General features: G+C 54.6%; 2 protein-coding genes across 2 annotated transcripts in view; one reads left to right on the top strand and one right to left on the bottom strand.

The window, feature by feature from the left end:
• NGEF (neuronal guanine nucleotide exchange factor) overlaps positions 1-7900 on the bottom strand; it is an 81811-nt gene extending 73911 nt beyond the window's left edge. Inside the window, exon 1 of the mRNA XM_054571358.1 lies at positions 7740-7900. The gene's annotated coding sequence lies outside the window, so the exon portion shown is untranslated. The remainder of the gene's footprint in view (positions 1-7739) is intronic.
• Positions 1-17698, top strand: part of SNORC (secondary ossification center associated regulator of chondrocyte maturation) — a 252871-nt gene that overhangs the window by 81012 nt on the left and 154161 nt on the right. The window lies entirely within an intron of this gene.

The raw sequence follows: 17698 nt of genomic DNA, 5'->3' as shown, positions 1-17698 counted from the left end.
GTCCCCAAGGTGGCTGTGGCCCACAGCTACCCATGTGAGAATGACAGCCACTCCCAGGCTTCTTAGGGATTGGGGGGCTGGTAGGTGGGGGGCTTCCGGCCAGCTCCCTTCCTCTGAGGTCTAAGGCTGAGACCCCTGGAGCGGAGGGGAAGACAAGGCGTCCCTCCCCCCAGCGCCTTCGGGCAGGACCCTGGGGGTGGGTCCTTGACACACCCTGATCCTCAGCTCCCCTCCTTAGGGCGAGGGCGCCCACCTCGCTCACTTGGGGCTGCACTGGTCTGTCGTGTCCCCGGTGGGTTCCGTTTGCTCACGCGCTGAGCATGGCGGTGTCCACCCTGTGCCTGGCACAGGTCATGAGACAGATGTGGCCCCCAGCGCAGGACCCCAGGGAGCAGACCAGAGGGAGTCCCCTGCCACCCCCGCCGGCCCCCTCGCGCGGGGACGGGGCCAAGGCTGAACGCGCGCACATGCCTGGCGCCCGCCAGCACCGTAAGCGACGCTCCCAGCTGCTCTTTCTACTCTGCAACTCAGTGAATGGTCTGCTTATTTAAATAGTTTTTACTTTTTTGTGTAAAAAGAATCCCAGGTGGTAAAATGCCTATGATGTTCAATTATAAAAAGTAGTTGTAAACGTTTGGGAAAAAAACCCCAAAACAAATGGAAGGTCCATCAGAGCCTCGGCTCAGTCCCAGTGAGCGAATCTGTGCCTTGTCTCCAGGGACTGGCTGGTGGCCCCCCCTGAGCGTCCCATCCCCTCTGGTCACATCCTTGATGGCAGCTACTCTCAGTGGGATGGGGGAGGTGAGGGCTCAACCTACTTTCTCAAAGTGAATCCAGAGCTAGCGGCTGCCCTGACTTCCCGTAATTAAGGGAACTTCCACCTAATTAATGGAAGCTGACCCTCTTTTGTGTCCTGGCCGGTGAGCAGCAGCAGGGAGTGAGCTGGGGACAAGGGCCACTCCTTCTGGGTCAGCCTCCCCCAGCCACCGCCCTTGGCGAGCTCCCGCCCTCCTGCGGGCGAGGTCTGCTGGACGCAGCCAGAGGCGGGCGGCCGGGATGAGGGGGGGCCAGCGGTCACAGGGCAGAGCAGACACTGCACAGAAGCAGGCGATGCCATTGCCACAGCCAGATGGGGATCTTTATGGGCAGGAAGCTGCGCGCCAACACTGCGTCTTTGTTGGGCTCCGGGAGTGGGGCGGCTGGCATGTCGGAGTTGCTGTGAACTCGTCTATCCGCCTCTGTCCTAGGGGGCTGACGAAGAGGCCTGCTAAAGCGGCAAGATGGGTATCGGTGTCTCAGCTCAGGCTGCCTTGGCAAAACGCCACAGACAGACAAGCCACAGGGTGGCTTGAACAGACATTTATTTTCTCGCAGTTCTGGAGACTGGAAGTCGGAGAGCGGGGTGAAGTGTGGTCCGGGTCGTCTGGTGCGGGCCCTTTCCCTGGCCTGCAGGCGGCTCCCTTCTTGTCTTGTCCTCACATGGCCTTTCCGGGGCGTGTGCACGAGGAGAGAGGGAGATGGGAGGAGGGAGAGGAAGGAAAAAGAGAGGGAGGGAGGGCACACTCTCCTTATAGGGCCACTGATCCCATCATGAGGACCCGTCCTCTGACCTCGTCTGCCCTAATCACCCCCAAGGGCCATCTCCGAATGCATCACATTGGGGGTTTGGGCTTTAACGTACGAATTTGGGGAAACTGTGAACCTTCAGCCCATAACAACTGGCAAAGGGATGAAGATTGGGAAGACGTGAACCCCAACCCAACATCTCAGGATGGCTCTGGGCACCCGGAACCCGCAGCGGAAGGCAGCCATCCTTCCTCCTGCTCCAGAACCTTCCCAGAGGGTTTGCTCCGCTGTCCGCCGCGGAAGATGAGGGCCCTGGCAGCCACGGCCACCAGAACAGAGGGGACTTTTGACCCGGGAGGAGCCGACCCAGAGGCTGGGCTCCACCCCTCAGATTCTGCTCCCGAGGGGAGGATGGAGGCAGAAACGAGCCAGCGATTGGGGCCCTTGGCTGAGCGGCCACGGCCACGGGGAAGGGGGAGGATTTTGCACTGGCTGGGATGGGCCAGGCCTGCAAGTAGCAGGACCGGCTGTGGGCGGGGGTGCGGAGGGGGACAGAGCCGACGAAGGGAGGAAGAGAGAGATGTGGAGCATTTCTGTTTCCTGTCCCTGGCTTTTGTCCCCAGCAGGTCAAGGTGTTTGTAGTGCCCTTTATTTCCTTGCATTTTCTCCAATAACATCGCTTCAATGTTTTTCTTATCCTGGCTGGAAGGGGTTCCGGCGCGTCGCTTCCCAGCGGTCCGAAGCTGGACTTCTGACCTGCGTGTGTCTAGGACAGGAGGCTGACCTGGTCCGCCATGGCCTTGAGTCCTTGGTGGGCTCTGGCCAGTCGCATGCTGAGCATGGCTATGTCCGCTCTGTGCAGGCCCCAGTCAAGACACAGATGCGGCCCCCTTGCTCAGGCCGCAGAGAACAGGCCAAAGGGGGTTTCCTGACATTCCCCGTCATCCCAAGCGTGAGCTCCCTTCCTCTGGCTTCTCTTTTCCCTCTGGAAACTTCTGTCACCTGGGCAGGGCTGGGAGCATTCCAAGTGCATTTGCACGCCTCCTGGTGTGATCCTGGGATCTCCCGACAGGTGGGAGCGGCTGGCTCAGGCCCTGAGGAAGGGCTACCGGGGCGGGCGGTAACCTGAGGCCCATGGAGGTGCAGGCTGTGGGGACCAAGACCCGTGGAGCCTGCCTGGGCCTGGGCAGTGGGCCGAGAGGGGAGCAAAAACCACCAAAGAGAACGGGACACTGGCGCGAGGTGGGAGATCCCAGAGCCTGGGCACCGGGGGTGGGGAGGCCAGGACTTCGCTTTGGTTTGGGTGCAAGAGGGAGACACAGCACTTGTTAAAAAAGAAAAAAGAAAAAAACAACAGCAAAAACCCTGTAGTGGCAGAGACATTGAGGGACTGAGTTTCTTGAAACATTCATAGGATCTGGAAGAACGCAGAGAGTCCCCTGGACCCTGGCAGCTGTGTGCGGGGTGGACCTGAGCCTGGCTGCTGAGTTTAGGAGGCACACCAGACCCTCGAAAAATTAACATAGTGTGTTGTAGAAGAATCCAATTAGCACATCAAACCCGCAGCTTCGCAGATATTAATGCTTAGGATGAAAATAGAGAACTGAATGAAAGCCAATCTGTGGGAAGTATTAATAGCACAGGTAGCACATGGCCACGTTAAAAGTGGCACACATGGAAGGTAAGCCGTTGACATTGAAGTCACCTGGAGGAGCAGACGCCAGAGCTCCGCTCGCTTCCAAACTGAGACGGTCTTCCGCCCTGGGAGCTGGGACTCCCTTGGGCCCAGGGCTGGGGACAGGGGCACCTTGTCACAGCCCAGCAGGGCTTCACCGCTCCACTCAACCTGCCGAAACTGAACCTCGGCCAGTCTGAAATTCCCCTGGCACTGTGTGCAGGGGAGTGTGTTCACTGTCACCTGGCCCCGAGGGGACGAAGGCCGCCGCTCTCCGAGGGGCCTGCCACCTGCTCCTCTGACACTCGTGTTCACAAAGCAGGTGCTTTTGATGGCAAATAATCCTCACCTTGCAGGTGGACCGTAGGGCATGTTCAGGGGCACAAGGCAGCTGTGGCAGATGTTTGAGGCCTGTCCGCGCAGAGGAGACCCCCCAGGAGGTGGCGAGGGGCTTCCCCAGGAGGGTGGCCCAGCCCCCAGTCCACAGAGGCACCTGCGCTCTCCCCCGCCCCCCGCCCCGATCTCAGCCTCTCTCTGATCTGAGCAGTCTCCACCCCCGCCCCCTCCCAGACTTCTCTTTGGCCCCTGCTGCCCGGCCTCTGGCATAGCTTTTCAGCTTTGACTGGCCCCTGGGCTCATGCCCGTCGCCCCACCTGCTGTACCCCTCTTACAGAGCAGAGTTCCTCTGTGCTCTGTCTTCCAGGCCCCCCCCTTGTTCCTGGGGGCCTAGAAGCCCTTCCATGCACAGCCCACCCTCCTGAGGTCCACGGAGGCCTCCGCTCATTCACGGACCCCTTTCTCTCTCCAGCATCTGGCTATGCTGCTGGCTTCGAAGGCCAAGGAGGAGGCTAAGGCTAGGGATATGGATGGCGACGGCCTCTAGAAGCTAAAGAAGGCAAAGGAAGGTCTCGCCCGGAGCCCCCGGGGGAGCGCAGCCCTGCCGGTACCTAGCTTGCAGCCCAGCCCGACCTGCTGTGGAGCGCCGTCCTCCAGAACTGCAAGGTGACCGTTTGTGTTGTTTTAAGCCACTTGGTGCCTGGTCGTTATCACAGCAGCCGTGAGAAGCTAGCACACCCTTCTGCAGCCGGAGCCCGGACTCTGTGAGGTGGGCTCACCGAGGAGTTCCTCAAATTGTTTCCATGCTGGCATTTAGCAAACCAGCTTTTCTTTTTTTAATTTTTTTTAATGTTTTACTTTTTAAATTTGAAGCATCATCTAAATTTGCCAGAAAAACATGCCTTCACTTACTCATGGGAGGGCAGTCGCGAGTGTGGGTCCCCTGTGTCGACACTTCGAGGGGACCTGGGGAGCGTGCAGTCTCCCCGCAGCCAGCAGCCCAGCAGGGCCCCGCTGACAGGGGGCGCTCTCCGTGGGCCAGCGCAGGGCGCCTGCCGCAGGCTGGGCAAACCCTGCAAAGACCCAGTTCTCTCTACATCTCGGAGCTCTCTGCACACGTCTGTTCAGCGCTCAATGCTCTGTGTAAACTGATACGTCCTCTCTCTGCTGCTTACAGTCAACTTTTGTATCGAAAAGAAGGGTTCCTTTTCTTTCCCCAGGCCTATCGCGATCGTCACGGCTAAAAGTGCCAAGCGCGTTCTATCCATCGCTTCACCAAACACTCCGCGCAATCCTGTCTGATCATCACGGTCCTGTCCCATTTCCCTCATTTTGACAGAGGAGGACATGGAGGTTCAGAGAGGCTGACTGACTCAGCCCAGGTCACACAGCAGCAGTGGGAGAGGCAGCCTGGCTGTGGCAGAGTGGGAAGAGCGTGCTTGCTAAACTATGGCTCTCCACTTTCCATTCGGAACATTCTGACCTGCAACCGACAGGCTTTCCTGAGAACACAGCCTGAGAGGACTAGAGGGGTTCAGAGAGGGATAAGGGTAGACAGAGACCCAGCCGGGGCCAAGCAGTCACAGGAGGGCCCCCTGAGCCTCCGCAGCCTGTGCCTGCTACTTTATTTTGGCAGTTTCTGGGGTATTTCTCCAGTGAATGAATACGCAAATAGGCAGCAAGAGTAATGTTTCTCCAAACAGCCTAGAGGGGTCTGTTTGTCCTAGAGTGAACACCACAGCGGCTTCATTTTGACCCCAAGTCAGAATCTCTCCATGTCTTAACCTTGACTTGGACCCCAAGTTAGCCGACTGCAAATGACTTTGATCTTGACTCTGAATGGGTTCCATAAAGGCCAGAAAGCTGTAGAAAGTTGTAGGCGACTGCTCTGATATCTCAGGCGCTAGGAAAAATTGTCTATGTGCCAGATGGATTTTTAAAGGAATGTTTTTCAATTGGTTGATTTGAGAAAGAAGGAGGAGGAGGAGAGAAACATCGATTTTGTTCTTCCACTCATTTACGCACTCACTGCTTCGTTCTTGACGTGCCCTGACTGGAGATTGCACCCACAACCTTGGCCTATCAGGACGACGCTCTAACCAACTGAGCACCAAGAACATTAACATCATTTTCAAATTCAAAGCTAAATTCCTCAGAAAGTACACAGTAGGGTAGGAGCCTTTCCCTCACCGTTGAAAGATCCCCCCAGAGCGGGGCTTCAAGGACCGCTGTCGACCAGGGAAAGAGTGAGCCTGATAGGCTCCTCTGGACATTTCCTACAGGGCCAGAGGCAGAGCCCCGCCCCCTGGGTGGAGTGGGGAAAGGTGAGCTCCAGGTGACCAGAAAGGAAATTCCTTCCAGGCCCACGCTGAATAGAGATGACCCATAGGCTCAGAGATGTATCTCCCGCCTCAGTTGGCCAAAATGCCTCACCGCCCCATGACCCTTCCTGGGATGAGGGGGCGCCCTGGGGGCCCCCTTGCGGAGGAAGGGCCCCTGCCCTGGCCTCCGGCCTCTGGCTGTCCCCTCTGCGCCCCGAGCGCCTCTGCGAAGCCTCGCCTGCCGAGGTGCTCAGCAATGACTTGAGGAAGGGATTGTTGCCATTTTAGGTGCTGCGGGTAACCTCAGAAGGTCAGGGGTAACCCACTTTCTGGGGAGGCATTGGGCTTGCGGAGGGGGGAAAGACCCCATCCTGGGAGATGCGGTGTCTGATCTCAGGCTGGCGGGCTGATGGGCCATTGAGACACACAGCGGCTCCAGTGTCCCGGGTGAGCCAACAGGCGGGCGGCAGATTTGGCCTCTTGTGCTGAGTCTCTGGGCTGGGGCGTCCCCTGGTGGAGGTGTCCTGGGCTGCCCTGGCCTGGGCCAGAGCGGCCCGCCCCTGGCCCACTGCTGTTGCCCTCCATCTATGGCCGCTGGGGCCGCCCCGCCCCTCCCGTGGGGAGCCCCTCCAAGGGTGGGGCTTTCAAGACAATTTGGACTCTGGCAAGGCGTCAAGGAAAGTGGTTATTGTTGGCTGTCACAGACTGGAAAGTTTCAGACACCCACGGGGACACTGGTTTCTGTTGGGCGGCACGAGGTGCGGCTGGAGGGAAGAGGCAAGGGAAACCTGGGCGGGGCAGTGGAGAGGGAGAAGGGGCGGGGAGGACAGAGGTGACGGGAGGGGGGCGGGGGGGACTGGCACACCCCCACCAGTGGTCTCACTGCATTAACACAAGCATTTCTCCAAAAGCCAGAGATGTGTTGGTCGTCGTCAGAACACAGCACGATTGGCCAAGGGACAGGGACCACAAGTCCTGTTCCGTTTAGCCAGTGACTGTGAACGTCCTGAACTTCAGGTCAAGAAAGAAAAGAAGAGCCCAGCCCACCACACCCAGGAGAATGCTGTGCCCAGGCATCCGAGTCACACCTTGATTGGCCTGCTGCCAGCCAGGTGCGCCAGTCCAGAAGTTCAGAGGGGCGGAGCCTCCTGTCCTGTGGAAGGGGGGCCCTGAGCAGCAGGGGGCGACGTAGTGGGTTGGCCTTGCTGAGGGCCATTCCTTGGCGGCTGTGACTTTCACTCCCCACGCGCACTTCCTGACCCTGAGATCAGCGCCGCGGGCTCATAGCAATCACGGTGTGTTTGGCACGTCTCCGGGGCCATACGGCGCGTCTGTTATCAGGACCAGGGCCATGGGCTGTGGCCGGTGCGTTCACACGGGAACCTGCTCTTAGAAGAGCCGCTCCCCTGCTTTAAGGCACTTATGTTGCCGTTCTCAATAATTTTCCAATCCTTCATTCTCAAAACTCATAATAACTTTTGAATGCGGGGCCCACGTGCTTCCTTTGCATGCGGCCCTGCAAGTGCTGTCGCCAGTCCTGCTTATTGTCTCCCTTGGCCCCATGGCCACCCCAGGAGAGGCACCAGAAGGAAACATCAGCCCAGTTCAAAACCAGCGAACTTGAGTCCTGGCTGGAAGCGTGGCGCCTGAGCCAAGACTAGCCTGGATCTCGGGAGCAAGATCTGGGCTGCTTCTTGGAGCTGCCCCTCCATGAGTGGTAGGCAGTGGTCTCCTCTCCTGGACGCCTGCTGGGCTCTTCCCCATCCCGTCCTGGCTGCAACCTCCATTCCATCTCGCGTTTCATCTCATTTAACAAAAAAATACCGACACTCTTGGCTCACCTGCCAGTGAGTAAGTAGTCCCAGCAGTCGTGCCTCCTGGCCGCTCCTCCTCTCCTGTCCTCTGTCCTGTCCGGGGGCCTTGGAGCAGGCTGGCCTGTCCCCTGTGAGGTCCACACGGCCTCTGCTCTGTCCCCAAGAGCCCACAGGCAAATGCCTGTCCTTTCTGGGAAAAGGCTCCCTGGAAGGCATTCCTGACCTTCAGACCTGCCTCGGCCCCGAGCTGGCCCCATGCCCGCGACAATCACTTCCTGGCTGGGTGTTTACCTTCCTGGGCCCCATGAGGGCCCAACGGCTGTGCAGGAGGGAAGGTGCCGCCCACGGTGCAGGCCGACTACCCCTGGTACTGGTCCCTGGTGCAAGGTAACCCTGACGGTCCTCAGCACCCCGATCCCCCCTGCCCTTTGGCCTTGGCCAGGCCACCACACAGCTCTCTAACCTGAAGCTTGGGAAAGGGCCCGGGGTCCTCTAGGCGTCCGTTCACTTCCTGCATGTGGCCATCACGCCTCAGCTTGATCATGTCCAGAAATGGGGCACTTGCTGCTTTGGGAGGAACGCGCTTCACTATTATTCTTCTTTTCTAACAGCTACCTTCTATTCAGTGACAAGTTCCGGGCTTGATATTTTACATAATCACTTCATGTACTCCTTGTGTGACCGCCACGAGTGGAGAATTATGATGATTTTAAAGATGCAGAAACAGAGGCTCGGAGAGTTGACCATCTTGCCCAAAGCCACACAGCTAGTAAGTAGGGGACCCAAGATTCCCACTCAGGAATCGTTCCAAACCCTACGCTCTTAACCACTGCCGTGGCTTGCCTGGTTTAACCACCAGAATGTCCATTTTAGTGTTAAACTCCAATAAGCCACTGTATTAGCTACGGATTGCTGGCAGCCAAGTAACACAAAACGGAGTGGCTTCAAACAGCACACATTTGCTTCTCACGGTTTCCGTGACCCGAGTCTGGCACAGCTCAAACGGGGGCCCTTGCAGGCCGGCGTGAGCGTGCCAGGAAGGCTGGGGCCACGTCGCAAAGCTCCGTGGGGAAGGATCGCCTTCCGCACTCAGGGTCGTTGGCAGCACCGTGTTCCTTGTGAGCTGCTGGACCGAGGGCCTCGGCTCCTCGCGGCTGCTGGCCTGCTTCTCTGCGCTGTGGCAGCCTGTCACCAGCGTGTGCAGCAGAGAGAGTCCAGGAGGCGGGAGTCGCCGTCTTCTGTAACCTCCTCACACGATAACACCCATCACTTTGCTGCAGTCTGCTCCTTAGGAGGAAGTCAGCAGCTCCAGCCAACATGCAAAGGTAGAGGATCACACAAAGGTGTGAATGCCAAGAGGAAGGGTTGCTGAGGGCCATCTTTGAAAGCTGCCCATCACAGCCACCTGATTGCCATACAACAGTGGTTTCAGTTACGGCTCTGAAAGCCAGGTAGAAGTAGTCTCTTTTCTATCCATCTATGCATCCATCCACCCACCCTCCCACCCACCCACCCATCCACCCATCTACCCACCCAGCCATCCATCCATCCACTGTCCATCCTTCCATCAATCTACCCATCCGTCCATCCATCTACCCCCCTGACCCATCCATCCTTCCATCCATCCACCCATCCACCTACTCATCTACCCATTAATCCACACATTTATCTATTCATCCCTTCAACAAACATTTGAACAGGAAACGATAAGCCAGACCCCACGTTAGGCTCAGAAGATACCAGGATGATACAACTATTCCCTCTTCCCCCTCACTACCCCGCCACCAAAGGCTCCCCGCTGACCCTTCACTTACGGGGGTCTGGGAGGAGTGGCCACGGAATGCCCTGTTTTTCAGGAACATCAGTTCTCTTTCTTTCAACTGGTCCTCGTATGCCACACTCTTGAGATTCCTTTTCCTCCTACTCACTCTTCTTTCTTTGTCTTACTCAGTTTGAAAAAAAAAAAAGAGAGAAGAAAAGAAATCTATTTTAAGCACCTCCTAAGTGCAACGAGTGATGGTAGCTGGTGTGGGCTTGCCTGTGTGTGCGTGTGTGTGGGTAGGGTTAGACCTGGTTTTCTTGGCTGGCTTTCCACCTTTCTCACTAGTGATTTTCCTGCCTTCCCTTATCTCCTGAGGGAAGCAGGGCCCCGCAGCTTTTTGGGGACACCTCTCCTGCCACATGTGAACAGGGCCCAGCTCAGAGCGCGCCTGCCCTTCCCGCACCCCAGCCTCGCCTGCCTGTGGGCTCTGTCTCCTGACCCCGCTGAGGCCCAGGGCTGGGGGAGTGAGCTCCGGGAAGAGGGTGACAGCGTCTGTGGGATTTGCCTCTTGAGGTGCGCAGAGGGATGCTTTTGGGAGCTGGAATGGTAAGTCTTTACGTGGGAGAGGATCCATTTCATGCGTTTGTGGAGCACCTGGCGGGTATAGGTACTGTGCGAGGCGCTGGGGGTACCGCTGGGAGCACCTCAAACGTCAATCTCATTTCTTTGTGTCTTTTCTACTCTGTCTCTGCTTCTGAAGAGGCCCAATCAACTCTGACCCAGGCCGCTGCAATGTCCTCTAAACGGTCTCCTGGGTCCTCCCTCTCCCAGTGGCTTCCGGCTTCCCCACCCCGCCCTGCTCCATCTGCCATGTGAACTGCTGGCACAGCCCAGAGCTTGTCACTTTCTTCTCGAAAACATTTTATATAACCTCTGTTTGCAGTTTCGTGAGCATTCTAGAAATGTTCTCTCTGCATAATCTCCCTCTCTGTCGTGCACACACACACACGCACACACACTCACACATATCTGTGTTTTATTTAGGCTGGACCGCAGCATATACGTGCTCTTCTGTCTCTGTGGTCTTGGCAGTGTTCCAATGCAACACACCTTAAAGGTCTTCACTCTTTTTAATGATTGCCTGTTGTTCTGCTGTGGGAATATTCTGGGATGATCCTGAGAGCCATAGTCTGAATGTCTGTGTGCCCTCAAAACTGGTATGTTGAAACCTAACTCCCAAGGTGACGGGATGAGGAGGTGGAGCCTGCAGGAGGTGCTGAGGGAGGGGCCAGAGGGTGGAGCCCTCCTGGTTGGAGTTAGTGCCCTGCTAAGGGAAAGCCCAGAGAGCTCCCTTGTCCCGTCCTCCAGAGGGGCGTTGGCCAGCTGTGGACCAGGAAGTGGGCTCTCCCCAGAAACAGAATCTGCCAGTGCCTTGACCTTCAACTTCCCAGTCCCCTGAACTGTGAGAAATTAATTTCTATTGTTTAGGAGCCCCCAAATCTGTGGTACTTTGTGATAGCAGCCTGAATGGGTAAGACAAGAGAAATCCTTTTCAAGACCAAAATGGTCTTGACCAGTAAGTTTTGTAATGTTTTCTGGGTGATAACTTTTGATAGATCATGAATGGACTTAATAACCATAAGCCCATTGTTTTAAGGTGATTATTATAATTGTGCTTTGGTGGTAACTGAACGTTCAAGTGTAACAAGTTTAATTGATTATAAGAGAATTTTTTAAAAGATTATCTACTAACTTCCTGTGTAAAGTTTGCTGTTGGAAGTGCAGAGAGGAGAGAAAGTTCAATGTTTGAAATTTTTAAAAATTGTGTTGTTATTTTAAAAATATATTTGAAATACATAAAGGCATGGGACTGGGCCTGGTCAAGAAGAACTGAGCAGAAGCACAAATAATTCCCATTACATCAGTTGACCACCTTCGGGTCAGCCTCTGTCCTAACATTTTACATGAGTTAACTTGTTTAATCGTCACTGCAGTCTTATGGCGAAGAAGCCAGACACACAGAGGTTAAATAGTTTGCCCAGGACCACGTGAAATTTCCTGAACGTCCAGAAATGCTGAATATAGATATGTCGCATGTATGCATTTCATATATATGTCACGGAAATATATATTTGATTTCAAGGACAAGAACGTTGAATCTCAAGGCGCCATAAATGAACCGGTAGTTCTGTACCCACCCTGGTGGGCAGTGTTTTAGGGACTATTACACACATGGCCATGGATGCGCTGGCGAGAACGGTCATGGGAGAACAAGAACCAAAGCCTTCGGACCTGAACACAGCGGGAAGTTGGGAGAGAAGTTACAGCTTATGAGTTAAAAAACGTCCTAGGCCATGAGCAGAAATAGAATCACCCACAAGAAAAGAGAACAAGCTGGCCTTGCACCTGGGGTTTAAACTTTCACCTCTCACGAAGTGCAGAAACTCTAAGGTAGAAACTGAGAAAGACAGCTGAGAACTGTGAGTCCGGAAGACTCCTGGAGAGGCAGCGTTGGCGAGATGTCCGCGATCGCGGGCCCCGGTGGGACCACTAGGGGGAGCACCTCCACCACCGCACCTGAGAGGTGATTCCCACGCAGGGGGAGCTCTCACACAATTAGAACACATTTCAGGAAGACCAATGTGAAGAATATAAAAGAATATGAATTATCAAAGAAGGGGAGGGGTCAAGTCAAGGAACAGGTATGAAGGAGCCATGGACAAAGAGAACGGGGGAGGGGAGAGGATTGAAAGTGGCAGGTGAGGGGTGGGCAGGGCAGCGGAGGGTAACGGGGGAAAGTAGGGACAATCGTAACTGAACAACTATAAAAAATTTTAAAAATTTAAAAATAGTATTATAACACATTATAAAGCATTTGAGGAAGTCCAATAGGAAGAAAAGCCTCCCACATGAATGGAGGAGTTGACACATGAGGAAAGAGAAACAATAAAAAAAATATAAAAAGAGACAAAAAGTAAGAGCATTTCGGGTGCTCAAAGAGATAAAAGGAGTAAAATCTGTAAAACAAAAGTAGGTAATCATTTTTAAAAATTTAAGACTTTAATTTTTTTTGAGCAGTTTTAGTTCACAGCCACATTGAAGGGCAGGTATAGAGATTTCCCACATAATGTATTTTGCCGTGTATGATGTGCACCCATGTTTTGTGCACATTATACACGGGATTATTACACCCATGGTATGTAATCATTATACCCATGCATAATGTGCATCCTTATTTTGCCCTCAAAAGTATGAGCAAAAAGTACGCATTATACATGGCAAAATACAGTATTCCCTGCCCCCACACACGCACAGCCTCCCCCATTACCAACCTTCCCACCAGAGCAGTGCATTTTTATAACTGAGGAACCCGCATTGACACATCGTCATCACCCAAGTCCATAGTTTACATTAGGATTCACTCAGTGTTGTATGTTCGGACGGATGTACAATGACATATCCATTAGGGTATCATGCGGAGAATATTTCCACGGCCTGAAAATTGTCTGTATTTCTCCTATTCAGTCCCTGCCCCCAACCCCTGGAAATCATTGATCTTTTCACTGTCTCCATAGTTCTGCCTTTTCTAGAATGTCATAGAGCTGGAGTCACACAGTAGGCAGCCTTATCAGACTCGCTTCTTTCACTGAGTTGTATTCATTTAAGGTTCCTCCACATCTTTTCATGGCTTCATAGCTCATTGCTTTTTAATGCGGAGGAAATCAGTTTATTAAGAAATAAATTCAAAGAAGGACTAAGTAGAAATTGTGGAAATAAAAAGCATTGCCTTTAAAAAAAAAAAAACTCTTAGCTAGACACAACTCTAGATTTAGTGATTTGGAAGATATAGCTGAGAAAATCACACCGAATGAAGCACCAGGAAGCAGAGATGGAAAATGTGAAAAATTAGTCAAAAGACATCTGGAGAACAAAGCAGGAAAACCAAATATACTGCCCTGAAGAGGCTGCCCTGAAGGAGAGAGAGGGGGAGAGGCAACGCCCAAGCATCAACGACTGAGAAATTTTCACAGTTGAAGAAAGATGTGCACTCTGAGTTTGAAAAAGCATACTGAGTCCAGGACAAGGTAAATAAAAATGAATTCACACCTGGACAACCCACAGGCAGACCACAGAACATCAAAGGTAAGGAAAAATCTTCAAAGACATCGGAGGTTCAAAGAGTAGGGATGGCCGCAGCCAGGGATGGTCCCACCCTCTAACCGGTCAGACTCAAACTGAGCACCCACTACTTGCTGGCCTTGCTCTCCTGCTAAAACGCTCTAGCTCTGTTTCTGTAAGAGCATGTTTTACTCTTCTTCCTGGTCTGGCCCAGGCCATAACCCTTCCTCTAGGAAGTCTCCCTGACCACCCCTGTTCCCAACACTCCCCCTTGCTCTTCGTCACTGTCCCCATCACAGTCCGTCCCCCACCACTGGGGGCCCATGCTCACTGGCTGCTGTCCTTGGGGTGTTCATCTTTCCCCCACATAAGCAACAAGTACTGGGAGCCCTGGGGCCTTATCCATGACCTTGCTCTTCTCCCCAGGTTGGCGTGGTGCTGGCAGGCTATGTGCACGTGTACAGTGAATATCGAACTCTTAATTGATCCTTTGGAGTCAGATTTGAGTTAAATTCTCATGCTGAGTCAAAAGTGGGCCCACTTTTACAAGCTCTTTGGGCCCCTTTGAAAGTGTATTTCCACTTGATGGTCTGGCCAGGGGAGAGTTAATAGGCACTTTTCAGCTGCATTTTAAGCCTGTCATTATATTACTTATGATCGTTTTTAAAATAATGCCTTTTTAAACTAATAATCAAATCCTCAGTGTCTAGAAGAGCACAGGAAGTAAAGAAACATCACTTGTAATCCCACTGGTTAAAATTGATGATGATATTTATTTATTCATTCTACATTCACTAGATATTTGCTAAAGACCTATTTTGTTCCAGGCACCACACTAAGTTATAGGGGTGCGGCAATACCTATTTCACTATAGTTTTTGTTTATTTTCGTAGATCTTTGAGTGTATAATATGCAAATTTACAAAAGTGCTCTCCTAGCTTATATACTATCTTGTACCCTGCTCTTTACAGTGTAGATCACAAGGTCCCAGCATTTTCTCAAGCATTATCTTTAAAACATGCTTTTAATTAATCAGCTGCCTAAAATTCATTTTATGGATGTGTTATGATTTCTTTAATGAGTCAGCACCCCTACAATTACCTCGCCTTTGAAACCCCCGCTTCTGGGCCCAGTGGATGAGTGGGAGGGCAACCGGAATGTAACAGCATCAACTTCGAGGCAATTCGGGGGCCTCAGAGGGCGTGCGTCAGAGCTGGGGTCTGGCCTCACTGGGGCGTTCACGTGGCCTGGACTTTGGGTGGGGCTCTCAAACATAAATTCCCGGGTCAGACCGTGGCCCTAAGAGGGTTAGGCCAGAGCAGGAACGAGGGGGCCCAGAACTGGTCATGAAGGCATCGCCTGACCTGGGGTGCGGGGGCCGGGGCCAGCTGGCCTCCCGGGAAAGAGGCCCCTGGAGTGTTGCTGCACTCGGCTCTGAGCCACAGGAACCGCCTAGAACTGAAGATGCTGTGAAAGGACGTGTCCGGCGGAGGGAAGGGGAACAGGTGAGGGGGGGACCTCCCTCATCTCCCAGTTCTAGGCTGAGACAGGAAGCGCCCTTTGAACCGAATGGACTGCCTTCTCATTCTTCCAGCTCCTACAGCCTCCTGCCCCTGGCGGTGGACTGGAGTGAGGCGGGCGATGTTTATTTTCTGGCTGTGTGCCCGCCACTGACCCTCATCCCGGGAATGCGCTCGGGCCCATGGATGGCTCCGCTTAGACGCGCTGTGGTGGGCCCGGACGACAAGGGCTTGATGCCCTGCCAGCCCATGCTCCGATGCCGGCGAGGAGGTTTAGACGGGTCCCGTGAACGCTCGCATGGCGCGGTGGCCCCGCAGGCAAGGGCAGCCTCGCCCCTCATTCACTCAGTGGGTGAGTGTGGGGAGCGCACCGGTGATGTACCCGAAACTCTGTGGTGCTGGGTTGTAGGAGCAGGCGAGTCACACCGTCTCCTCCTAGGCTGCCTGGCATCTTCCCGTGATGTCGTTGCTCCCATTTTTCAGAGGAGGAGACTGAGGTTGCAAGAGATCAAGAAAGCCACGCTGCTCACCTGGCCGGCCCAGGGAAGAGCCAGGAGAGGGGCTGGTCCCGGGTGGCCCCGGCCCCTCTGGCACGGGCACACCCCCTCCCCCCAGGCCTCGGGAGGCCGAGCTCCCAGATACGCCCACCCCGGCCACTGCATGCATTCAGGAGGCACGCCTGACTCGGGCACGCGTGGCTCATCCTGATTCAGCATGACTACACACAGCGCTCCCTCCCGGCTCCTGAGAGGTGGCAGCCCAACCGGCCAGGGCTGAGTCTGTGCACTGACATCACCCCGGAGCAGGGCGGCAGGCGAGTGGGCGGCAGAAGCCGGGACCTCCCTCAGGTGTTTATAGGCCCGGGCTCGGTGGGGGAGGATGTGAGGCACGGGGTGAAGCCCGGGGAAGGCAGGAGCTGCCCGGTCCTCCTGGAAGCTGGGTTCCCGCTGCCTCCACTAGCACACGCTGCCTTCCAGGCCGGGCCCGCGATCTGACTTGGAGCCCTCTCCCCCTGGGGCCCGGCGTCCCTCGGAAACGACCCGCCTGCCCCTTTGCTGATATAAATGGGTTCTTCTGTACCAGGTAATTGCAGGGTGATGGTGCCATGCTTGGGAATGCTCAGATGGTGGCAATTTTTAAATGTGCCCAGCTCATGGCCCCTCAACCTCCAAGATGGCACCCACTCTTTTCAGGGGTGTCTGGAGGACATGTTGGATGAGGGATGCGGGAAGGAGACTCAGATCAGCCAGTTCAAGAAAAAGCCTCCTTTTACCCTCAAGTTATTGCTGGTCTGACCTTCCAGAAGGATGCTCAGGGGTCCTGGCCTGGGAATTGTGGGGGCTCCTCTCACCTGGGGCAGGAATCTCAGCAGAGCCCTGGACCCAAGTGGAGTTGTTTTTTGTTGTTGTTGTTGTTGTTGTTTTAATTTATTTATGATGAAAGAGAGAGAGAGAGAGAGGAAGAGAGAGAAAGCAACATCACCAGTGCTGGGGAGGAAATGCAGGCAACAAGTGTGCTCCCAGCAGGAGAGAGAGAAGGCCCACAGGGCCCCTCCATGCTGGCCGTTGATGAGGACGCTTTCAGACTTCAGAGTCCCAGCTGGGGGCCCGTGGCAGGAGAGCCCAGTGGTTAGGAGGTGTGTGTTCTGAAATAAGGCAGATCCAGGCTCAAACCCAACCACCTTCACCAACTCCAGGAAGCCACCCGCCACCTTCCTGACTCCCTTCTCTGCTTCCCTGTTTCTGAGGTGGGAGCTCGAGAGCCAGCCTGGTGGGCTGAGTGGGGAGAGGGGAGCGTCCCCATTTAAGACGCTTTGTTCTGGGCTTGGCATCCACAGGCTGCAAGCCACTGTGGCTGCAGGTGGCCTCAGGTGGAATCACCTGAAATTGCCACTGTTCAGCCATTTTTGACCTACCAGGCAGCGGTGTCTCAGGGTGCGAGCTGACCTTGCCTCTCCTGTGGTCTGTGTGCTGGGGGCCCGCCCAGCCGCCCCCAGGGGTCAGTCCTGGCTCAGGGCCTGCAGGGCCGCCTCCTCCAGCTCCGTCCTGCCAGGTGGGGAGAGAGGCCCTGGGGAGGAAGCTCCTCGCCCCAAGATGCACGGCCTGTTGGGCATGAACCTGGGCCCAGAACGCAGTGTCTGACCGAGTTCTCTTTCCACTGCCTCAGCCTGAAGCTGCTGCCATGTTGGGAGCCAGAGCTGGGGCCCAGTGGGCGGCTCCTTACACCAGGGGCGAAGGCATCCCTGGAAGTAATGAGGTGCAGGACGGTGACACTTTCCAGACGCCTCCCCTCCCCCCCAGAGGCAGGACCAGAGAGGCTAGAAGTGTCTGTAGCCCCAGTCTGACACTTAGGGGCCGGGTCAGCTCCGTTTGCTCATCTGTATGAGAGAAAATGACAGCGTTGCCTTCATGGCGGTGTCGTGGGGATCAAGTGAGTACAATTTGTGAATTGTATTGTAAATAATACAGCTTGTAAATACAACTTCCAGTTGTTGTTTTTTTTTTTTTTCAAAAAAAATTATACAGCCCTTGAAGGGTGCCCAGCACAGGGCAAGGGCCTCTTAGGCGTTTGCTGTTATTGCCATG

Source organism: Pteronotus mesoamericanus, unplaced genomic scaffold (assembly GCF_021234165.1).
Source record: "Pteronotus mesoamericanus isolate MK-2021 breed Mesoamerican mustached bat unplaced genomic scaffold, CSHL_Meso_final contig_1018, whole genome shotgun sequence".
NCBI classification, from domain to species: Eukaryota; Metazoa; Chordata; class Mammalia; order Chiroptera; family Mormoopidae; genus Pteronotus; species Pteronotus mesoamericanus.
The sequence above is the reverse complement of the archived record's forward strand: the minus strand, read 5'-3'. Positions and strand labels throughout refer to the sequence as shown.